This window comes from Ruditapes philippinarum, unplaced genomic scaffold (genome assembly GCF_026571515.1).
Source record: "Ruditapes philippinarum isolate M1 unplaced genomic scaffold, ASM2657151v2 ctg2615_1_1_1_1, whole genome shotgun sequence".
NCBI classification, from domain to species: Eukaryota; Metazoa; Mollusca; class Bivalvia; order Venerida; family Veneridae; genus Ruditapes; species Ruditapes philippinarum.
In genome coordinates this window covers 852-11,895 of record NW_026863295.1, presented here as the reverse complement: position 1 = coordinate 11,895, position 11,044 = coordinate 852, and the positions used below count along the sequence as shown (strand labels likewise).

General features: G+C 31.1%; 1 long non-coding RNA gene across 1 annotated transcript; it reads left to right on the top strand.

Annotated features, from left to right (window-relative positions):
- Positions 1-1,889: 1,889 nt before the first annotated feature.
- LOC132721743 (uncharacterized) lies at positions 1,890-3,253 on the top strand. The gene is made up of 3 exons (XR_009624508.1): positions 1,890-2,043; positions 2,309-2,449; positions 3,161-3,253. It is a non-coding gene; the product is annotated as an uncharacterized LOC132721743 (long non-coding RNA).
- The last annotated feature ends 7,791 nt before the right edge of the window (positions 3,254-11,044 follow it).

Here is an 11,044-nt window from a genome sequence, read left to right as displayed (position 1 = left end):
TTATAGGTTGTGTGAAAAGTCCGAGAAAGAGAATTCTAAGATAAAAACTTATTTCGTTTTCAGGCCTTAACTAAGCTATAAATCTAAAACCTGTCTTAAAATTACCCCAAGATAACAATAACATCATCTGTCACAAAAAGGACATGACTTTTAATTACAAATAATTGTTATAACGATACATAATAATAACATCATCTGTGACAGATAGGACAATTATTTTATATACAAATGATTGTAATAACGAGACATGACAGTATCATCATCTGTGCCAGTAAGGACACGACTTTTAATTAAAAATAATTGTAATAATGGGACATATTAATTACATCATTTGTGCCAGAAAGGTCATGACTTTTAATTACAAATAATTGTTATAACGAGACATAATATTATCACCATCTGTGACAGATAGGACTAAACATTTTTATACAAATGATTGTAATAACGAGACATGGTAATATCATTATCAGTGAAAGATAGGAAAAGAAGATTACTTTGCGCCAAAACTGCTCTGGTCTATTCTATTACAAATTACACAGGTAATAGAGGTAACCCATTAGAGGTCAGTTTTAAACTATATCAACATGTTCGATATGATTTCCCTTCTCTAACCACAATGTTAATATTGTGAAGGTGAAAAATCTATCCCCATGTTTAAAATTGAAAGATTTAATAATTATGTTCCTATTCTTTTGATAATTTCTGCATTTTTTTGCAAACATATCTTTATCTTTTACTATAAACGACATATATAAAATAAAAATATAAAATATAAAATATTTTTATTGTAATACTTTTTTGTAAGATTAAGTGCTGTTTTCGCGTATGTTTCATCCTTTGTAACTAAGATTTACAAACACTTATATTTTGGTTCTAATGATAATACTATACATTGATTTTTACTATTTTAAGTAAGATACAATTGAAATCATTTAGTCAAGCTACCAAATACATCAGGATGTAATTTTTACCTTTTGTAATGTTATTTATAAACATCAGGTGTCACGTGGGCTTTTCATTACAACCTTTATAATAAATGAAGCCGGTGCATTGGGCCAAGGAAGATACATTGCACTTTCCAGTACCATCAATGAACAGACTCGATCAAACCGAGCCTGCAAGATTTTCAATTTTAGGGATTCTGTTTTACTCTATTTTAAATGCAAACACAATGAAAGCAACACAGTATTGAGTATATAATTCGAACTTACAAGCAAGTAGAAAAAATAGAGGGTCTCTAAAGTGCGTTAATGAATAAAATGCCTATTTTGCCATAGATATGCTTTCATTTTTATTGGCCAAAAACGTCCTACTATAGTTTAAAAATTTTTTACCTGAACCATATTTTGTTTCTGATTAGTAAAGTAGCAATGGTTAAATATTTTTTATGTAAGTCAATAACTTTGTTTAGATTTTGCTACTTGTTTTATATTCAGCACTTCTTTATTTAGGCGATTATCATGTAACCTGCTCTAAAACCATATTTTGTTTCTGATTAGTAAAGATGCAATGATTAAATATTTTCAATGTAAGTCAAAATATAACTTTGCTTAGATTTTATCACTATTATGACAATTCTTTTTATTCAGCACTTCTTTCTTCAGGCGATTATCATGTAACATGCTCTAAAACCATAACTTAAATATCATAAAACACATGCCAGGTCTCTACGGAAAGACAGACCTAGTTTGTCATATTGAGCCTTCAAGCAATTATAGTTATAAAAACAACAACGACAAAAGGCAAGTATCTACCTCAGCAATTATTCAAAGTTCCTAACTTTAACGCCCACCCATTTTTCTTGACACGTGACATTTCGACGAATATAAAACATTGATTGTTGTGGTGATAACAGTTAGTGTACTGTACGTCTTACATTTTCAAATAGATACCATGAAATCTGAACGCTTTTGGATTTTTGCTATACTTGTAGTTTTGCCCAACCAGCTGTTCTGATTAAGACCCCTTGTAAGGACTGGGATTTTTAAGATCGTGAAAAAACATCCTAAGATAAGATCATGTGCTCAGAAGATTCTTTCTACGGTAAGTGATTATTTTGTAGATTACCTTAGGAATGTTTGAATGTGCTTTCCATACACTTGATATTTATAGTATGTTCTGAAATCATTTTAGTCACGAAAAATTCAAATATTAAATTGTACAAATACATAGTACATTTATGATTTATAAATGTTATTGTTTATTTCTTTCTTTATTTATTTATTTTAATTTGCTATCGTAAACAAGTTAAAAATTGACGTCATGTCAGCCTTCTCTACAAAATTTAAAAGACCTTTTTCTATGACAGGATGACTATTACAGTGGAAGAGTGCATGAGTTAACAGGGCACTGCGAAGGGCTGAAGGGTAATGGGAGCAATAGCAATGCAGATGACGAGGGTTATGCCTATGTTAGAAAGGTTTCATCAAAGAGAGTATTTTCCACACCGGTTGGTATTAATAGTATACTTATTTTATGACATATTCTTAATTGGGCAGGCATCAGAATGTTAAGCAAATTTGTAGCATAGACGAATATAAATATGCATCCATACAAGGTCAAATGAATCTTGCACAAAGCATTATTCTTTATAAAAAATGTTAATCAAATAAAGCAGGCAAATCCTTGCATATAATGTGATAAAAGTCTATATTTAGGACAACTGCATATTTACGGCCATTTCCGTCTAACTCCGAGTAAGAACCTCAAACACAATTGAAAGAATACACAGAACGGTACGATGCTTCGGTCTAAACAACGCTGAGAAACTAAACATGTTAACAAATAGTTATTCAATGCCGAGAGTTGTAAAAGCCCACATAAATTAAGTTTTGCAGATGTAACAGTAATATACACTTATTATTATGGTACATAACGTCATTCTGTTCATTTTTTCGGTCTTGATTAAAATTAACACACCAGTAAACATTTTAAAATAGATTATGATTGTCAAAGATATGTTCAATCATAATTTTACCAAAATTGACTTTATTTTCCTTTGAATGTCAAAAATATAAATTCGTTATAAATTATCAAAGATTCCACCGTCTGTTGTTGTTAACATCTACAACCACGTTATAGAACTACTTTCAATCCGTATAAAGTCCGTGATTATTATGAAATATAGCCAAATTGAATATGTTTCAATTGTATATATTAGGTAAAAATGAGTACGCCTTTAACATTGACATTTTCGGACTTGGAGTACGGGAAAAGAACGCTGGAAGTTGTTACAGATCTTAATTTGCAGGAGTAAGGATTGTTTGTTTGTTTTATGTTATCTTGATTCACTTTCTTTTCAAGCTCTGTTCATTTGTCATTTTAATTAATAATATATATTTGATATGATATAACTTTTCATTGAAGTAAATTTTATTTTAATATTAAACGGTTAAAGATAGATGTTATCATATTATGAACATGCAAGGCAAGAATCAATAATAACTTAGGTTGAAACTATCATTTAAGCAAGAAAAATCCATTTAATTATGTTATCATATGGACATTTATAAGCTACTTAAACATGATTGGCCAAAAAATCGCAATTCTTAAATTGACATCTTACTGACATAAAACTGCGTACATATTGTAACTTGTTAAAACGGTCTTGTTAAAAGGGGCTTCTGCAGTCATTGGGGTGGTGGTAGGGAAAAAATCAATTCGGCATCTGCATCTGTTCCTATTTACCCATAGATAAAATGATAAATTACAAATAATAATTTTTTTGGTTTCCATTAAAGATAGCAAATTAATTTAATGATCAAAAGTTTTAAAGTTGCCTACTGGATTCGGAAATGAGCAAATTGATAAATGTATAAGGAATAAACTGTTTAATTCTGTGCATACAAAAGTTGTTATGTCGCAATAATAATCGCATTGGCATGTTAGAACAAGAGACATGAATGATGCGTTACACAATAAAAAAGAAAGCATCTTTGTTTTTGGTTTGGGACTTCTAAAATTGTTATTTATTTTCTAAATTTTTAGGAGTTCTGTCATGTTATCGGATGTACCATTTATTTTTCGAGACCTCGGGACTATCGGGACATCAACTAATTCTTACTTTGGTCTGTAAGTATCATTGCATATCTATCTACATGTACTTACTTATTGTTTTTTTCAAATATCATGAAAACCCAGTTCCATACGTTCATATTATAGGTTTTAAAGATTCAGCCATGTGATCTAGGTTATATTATCAGTTATAAAAATATGACAGGTTATATGGCCCTACATTAACTGTTGTTTACATAATATAAACCGAGTCGCTGAAAGAGGGTTAAATTGCAAACAGTCGTTCATATACGGCTGTATAATTTGTCAAACATTTTAATAAGTAAATTATGATGTAGCAGAAACACTTATTTGTGTGCAAACGAAAATAACTTCATAAATTAATAGCAGTCGAATATATAGATTATATAAAAGCGACATTACAAACTACATTGTTATAATAGCTTATAAACATAAAAAACAAGCGATGCTTGACACACTCGTAAAATGACTTCGAAGAAACGGTCAGTTATGCGTCGCATACATTTAGAGGAGCCGATAAAAATTCTACCAAGACGAATGTCTGTATAGATCTGTGCAGTTGTTGAAATTAAACGGCAAGCATTACGACATGAAAAATATATGGCATCCGTACTAGAAGTACTTGTTTTATACTGTAACTAGAAGTACTTGTTTAATACTGTTACAAGACTGGAATCGTCACATTGTACCTTATTTATATAGACATTGCTGACAAGCTCGTAATAGTTAATCCTAATGCATTGGATATGTATGGTATGTTAAGGAAATGACCGACAATAAATAATCAAAATCGGAACATAGTATATAAGACATAAAAGGCATTCTCCTTTTCTGTGGAGACAACGTGTTAACGCATAATTAAATTTTAGCCTGGTTCTAAGATATTAAGTATTGGCATATTACACAAAGACAGTTCCAAAGTCCATTATTTGTATACAGAGATAAGAAAACCTTTTCTAAATTTGAAGTAATTGTAAATACAAAACCTTTTGCAGCAAAGCTAAAACTTTAAAATAGGTCATGAAGTATTAAGCTGATGCATGCGAGGGTTTGTAGGTACTATTTGTTTAATTGACGCAAATTAAATCGTGTCATTCAGCAGGAAATCACGGGTCTTATTCAAAATCTTATAACACTCTTCTTCGCAGCCGAATTAAGACAACCAACTTAATACACGTGAAGAAAGAATAATTAACATTTTCCTATATAATTGTTTAAACGGTTAAACAAGGTGTAATTATTTCGCACAGCCTTCTAATTTATCCTGTATTTTCATTTTATTCTGAAAGGAACATCTTTCCAGCAGATAATGGAGGATTCAAATTATTTGGAAAAGAACTTAAACAAGTTTGCCATCAAACATATGATGTATCTGGGAAGAAAACACGTATTTTCTTCTCTTTTCCAACGAACTCCAGCGTTCAGGCAAGTATATACATGAACATGTATATAATGTGAATAAATCGAGTAAGAAATACAAGGTTGTTTTTTTTGACCGAAAACAAGATGATGTGTGTGGTTAAATGTCATGTTTTATTTTCAACCTTCAATAAATAAATAAATAAAGTGCATACGGTAAAACACATTTTCTTCAGATACCGGTATTGACGATTTTTTTAAATTTTGCACTTTTGAGACACTATTTTATCATTGTGTAATAGTTTGGAGACCTAAAATGTGTCAAAGTTAAGTCGTATTCATTCTGTTTCAGGTTTCGCTTGACAAAACAGGTCATTGTACTCTTCCTTCACCTATAAGAACTCAAAGCATGAGGCATTTAGTTGTGCCTTACGACAAGGTGTATTCTATTGCAGAAACATACGACTATGACTAACAGTACTGTAATGAACATTTTGTATAAAGCAAATTTGTAACATCAAATTTCGTTGTAACATTGTGGCTTTTTTGTAATTTCTACGCAGATCTGCAGCAAGTTTATGAATTTATCTCAACTTTAATCAATGGAGACAAATACATTTCTATATGTTTTGTAAAACATTTTCCGTGTATCAATCTTGTTTTCGTTTATAACTGACGAATGAATTGAAAGAGTCTAAAATAGTTACATAGTTACAATATCAGAAAAGGTTTGTTATTTACTAACAATTCTTAGATTAGCATGAATATTGTTCAGAATTTTAGGGTTGGGGGTACTTAAACTTTAAGGATTAAAACGATTGTTTTTAGTATTACACATGTATGTAAACGCGAACTGATAAAAGACAAAATATTAATTTAACCAAGTTAATAACAAAGTTCTTTCTAACATATCTGATGCATTAATGAAACTGTTACTTCTGAAATATTTAGCATATATTAAGCAACGAACATATGCTTTTACTAATGACAATGTGATATTTTGATAATTTTGATAACTGTTACACTCAAAATTCAAAATGAGCTTATACGTTTACCACAATTTGTTAAAGAAGCCCTTTCCATTAGGTATGTACATTAACTGATAATGTCTGAAATTAAAATCAATGTACAGTCTCTAAACGTTTTATTTCAGATTCAAAAATATTCATAATTAATCTATTTTATTTATAAATGTATACAGTAAATTCCCTTGGTTATAGCTATATGGTTGTGTGTATGTTTGTTTATTACCATGAAACTACATGTATTGTTTACGTTAAATGTGATATCCAGGTTTTGTTTGTAAGTCACATCCGTGTTATTTGTGCCGTGTGGCGGCTGTAAAAAGTCTCCCCGTACATTTAATCAATGATGTTATATTTTCGATCCTTGAAGATCGTTCGGCACGACATTATTGTTGTGCTTGTGGTATTGTTAGTTTCAACTTTTCCGCATTTTCTAGTTGGGTGGTTCCAATATTCCTACTTGAATAATGTTGAATCACACTTAGGATATGTTGCCTGCTTTTTAAATTTGTCTTTTGACGTCTTATCTGTGATACGCAGGCTTCACAACCTCTGACCCCTTTTCAAAATCCCATTTTATTTAGTTCCGCCCATTGTTTTCTCGTTTTGGGCTCACGCTTTTTATTACTTGGGGACCATACGCCGCTTTTCATGGAATGGCACGGAAGTGTCACATTGAAGGTTCTATGATAACCGCCGTATGAATACATCTGTGGATGTTTCTAAATTCAAAATTTTACTATTTCATGTTTAAATGTTGAATTCTGCTTAAGCCGGTGCAAGGGGGCGTGGACGGTAACTTGCACTTTCCAGTACCGTCCATGAACAAGCTCAATCAAACCGAGCCTGCAACATTTTCAATTTTCCCGTGTTGGGCTTTCTTTAGGGATTCCGTATTTATCTGTTTCATATATATGTGAATATAATGTAAGGTAGATTATGTACTTTATACAAGTAGTAACACAATTTCTGTTCTGTTCTTTTTTGTTCATGCCGTAAAATACAACATCAAGCTCTGAATATTAACTTACATTTCTTTTGTTTTATAATTTCTATATCTTAGCAACAGTAGGGTGCGAAAATTGAACAGCGTTATACAAAAATTGGCACCGGCAGTTTTTTCCTCTTGAGAAAATAACATAAGTGATCTTCCTTATTGTTTTTGTGTTAGAATCGAAATTATATCGGTCTTAGCGGTGTTTATGGGCTATTTTACACCGGTTTTGTCGTTTTGGTGGAAAAAATAAACCATCCAGGCCTATGGCCTTCGTGGTAAATTCATACGCACCAAAACTCCAAAACCGGTGTTAAATAGCCGATAACACCGCTAAGACAGATATTATTGTTTAAATATACTCCACTGACATTTAGAATTGTAATTATGACCGAGAAACGGAAGTATAAATGCATGTTTGATTCGCTGAACATTGTTTGGAATAAAGAAACAATCAAATCATTTCTACCGAAATGAATGGTATAATTCACCTTCATGTTTTAGAGAAATCAACTTTACAGATTCTAATGTTTGTTCATTTTTTTTTAAATTAAATGCCGGAAACAGATGTAATAAATTGCGTGATTCAACACATTCATTATGATTAAGATATAAATTACTATACCAGCAAAAGATTGTCTTATCTGCTATGAGTATTTCTATGAACCATTTTTATATACGGCGTTGTAAGTTAGCAGACAAATGACACTATCAATATCATTTTAAAATATTCTCCATAGATTTTACCTTTATACTAAAAAGAATAATGTAACTAAGGAAGGTTGAAACGTAAAAAGCGTTTCGAAATCACCAGAAAAGAAATATCCAGTTCAACAAAAATGAATATAATATTCTACCTGTTTACTTAAAGAATCATTTTAACTAATATTCACACATTCAATAATAACATAAAGCATTGTAATAAACACTCTAATATATCATTAATCAATAAAATAATGCACTTTTATAAACAGGATATATCATTATTCACTGTAAAAAAAATATCTGCAGTGAAACATGTTTTCAGTATTTTCACTGGTGTCTTGACGGACTATTTTCTTCTTTCATATACTCGATGAAAATAAATTCTGTTTTTTAATTAATATATAAGCAAACATCCTGTTTGCCAAAAGCTTAAACTAAATATTCACCAGGTTCTAAATTGCATTTCAGCTGATTCTAGTGGGATTTGAAAATGTGTTACAGTTGCAATTGAATTTCCAAAGCTTAAATTACCGATAGCCTTGACCAACCTAGGTTCAAAGTCAAATGAGATCATGGCATGATACGCTCAAAGCCTTACTGTTTTGCAGTGGAATCCATGAAAACCCTAAAATCAAAAAGAATGTCCCCTAATGAATCTCAAACCAAGTCAACATTAATTTTCTTACAAGTCACTGGTTAACATTACCTTACCTAGATGTTTTGTTATTGTTACTGTTCCTGGATGGTGACATATAAAATTAACAAGATTTAACAATTTCTCCCTGAACAACGCCTGCCATAAACCATTCAAAATGCATAATTCAATGCCACATGATAACAAACTGAAAGACAAAAGCGTCAAAAAAGGACCCCTACTGTGTTGCACGCCATTAGCCATGTTTTTGTCGGGTTAGCTTTATACAGATTTAAAATACTTTCTTCATATGCAAACCTTGTATCAAGTGTGTGGGCTTCTACTGGGTAAACAATATATGGAATATTTCTCTTAAGAGAACAAACATTTAGGAATGAGGACTCATTCTTCACGATTTTTTTTTTTGAAAACCCGACTAAATTGCGATTTTTAGCGTTTTTGGAAACGCTAATAATTGAATTTTTATCAATCTGGCCTTTAATCGTTTTTATTTTTAAGACTGACATAGCCTTTGTCACATTCTTGAGCAGTAAACAAAAATCAGGAGACTAAAAGGCATGTGCATATATAAAGAATGGGCATCAAATTCATGAGTGTGATGAGAAATATTAAACAATTTGAGAGCTTTATTGCATAACACAGTTAATTTTTTTTAAAGGTTCAGTATCCAAATCATTCAGTAGAATCTTAAATATGATATAAGTTTAATAACGAAATGTGGTTTTATCTTACATGATAATAATAATCATGCTTTGCAAAATAAAAATATATATGACCTTTTTTTGGAGGGGGGATTTTTACGTGTTTACCTTATATATTGCTAGAACTTTGTAATTAATTAACTTAATGACTTAGCGAATATTGAAACAAGAATGATTATTTGCATCATATTGTATCCTAGTTTTAGTGACCTTTTTAAGTATTTCTAAGCGGCCATTTTGAATTGACCTTTTGAAGGTCAAGGTCAATTTCATTTTCTTGGTGTCTACCCTCATCGTCTTCAGCATACCCATATCAGGTTAAAACACTCAAGATGTTATACTATAAAATGCCTCTGGCATTCATATTTTCTTGAAATTAGTCCTGTCTTATATGATTCAGAAAACACATAAAAGGTATTGTAATGATTTACGCCAAGGAACATTGTTTTGAGAATGGAATAATAAATGTGTTTGACTAGTAAGTAAATGAACCAGGTTCCACCTTGCCAAATTGTTTATGTTATATTATCATTCACAGTTCTTAAAGAAAACATTTTCTGCTAGGGGCAACAATGTTTATTAAAGCTTTGTTAAATTTGCGTGAATGCATAACCTTTTCAAAAAAAAAAAAAAAAAAAAAAAAAACAGTGCATGAATGAATTCATATTTATATTTCCTCCATTTACAGACGAAAATGTTTATAATGAAAATTTTTGGTAACTTGTTTGGTTTATTTAAGAAATAATATAATCCCAAACAGTGATTTTTATCGCTCAATAACATCACTGTTCGGAGTTCGGATGCGAGGAAATATATTCACGAGGGCGTAGCCCGAGTGATATAATGATGCGCATCCGAACGACAAACAGTGATGTTATCAAGCGATAAAATCACTGATTTGGATATATTATTTTCGATTCTAACACGACATCAACAAATAAATGTTGGCGTTTACTTGATAGTTAAGCAAAATTGCGCCTGATTTGTTTTCCGTACTTATTTTCAGCGCGTCGGATTTTTAGTGGTTACGTCAAGTGTATAATGATTACGTCACATGTCTAAATATAGAACGTCAACTGTGCATCTGTTGCATAATAACACACACTTTCTGTTCTTCTATGTTCAATAGGGAAAATGCGGGTCGTGTTAGACTTTGATACCACTTTGATATCTGAATAATCGGTGAGAGATAGATGATCGTTTGGTTTAATGTCTGGGGATAATCCTCGAGCATCGTACGATCTATAAATAACTCATGACCCTTGGAACAAAAAAACGGGTTTGTTAGAACCAGTAATAGGGGCAGTTTGACAAAGGGTCTTAAAATGCGAAGGGCCCCTTTTTTAAAATAAATAAGAAATCCCCAATGTAAATTTATTGTTCCAAATTCAAAAATGGCCAAATTTGCAATTCAGCAGGGCCTATACAATAAACACCCTCAATTCTAAAAATTCCTTAAAATTTTTTAGTTTTACGGTATTTACCCCGGTAAGCTAAACCATTTTCTACACGTGATCCATTATTTTCACAAATCATCAAATTGTTTCAATTTTTTTAATAACAAAAAAGT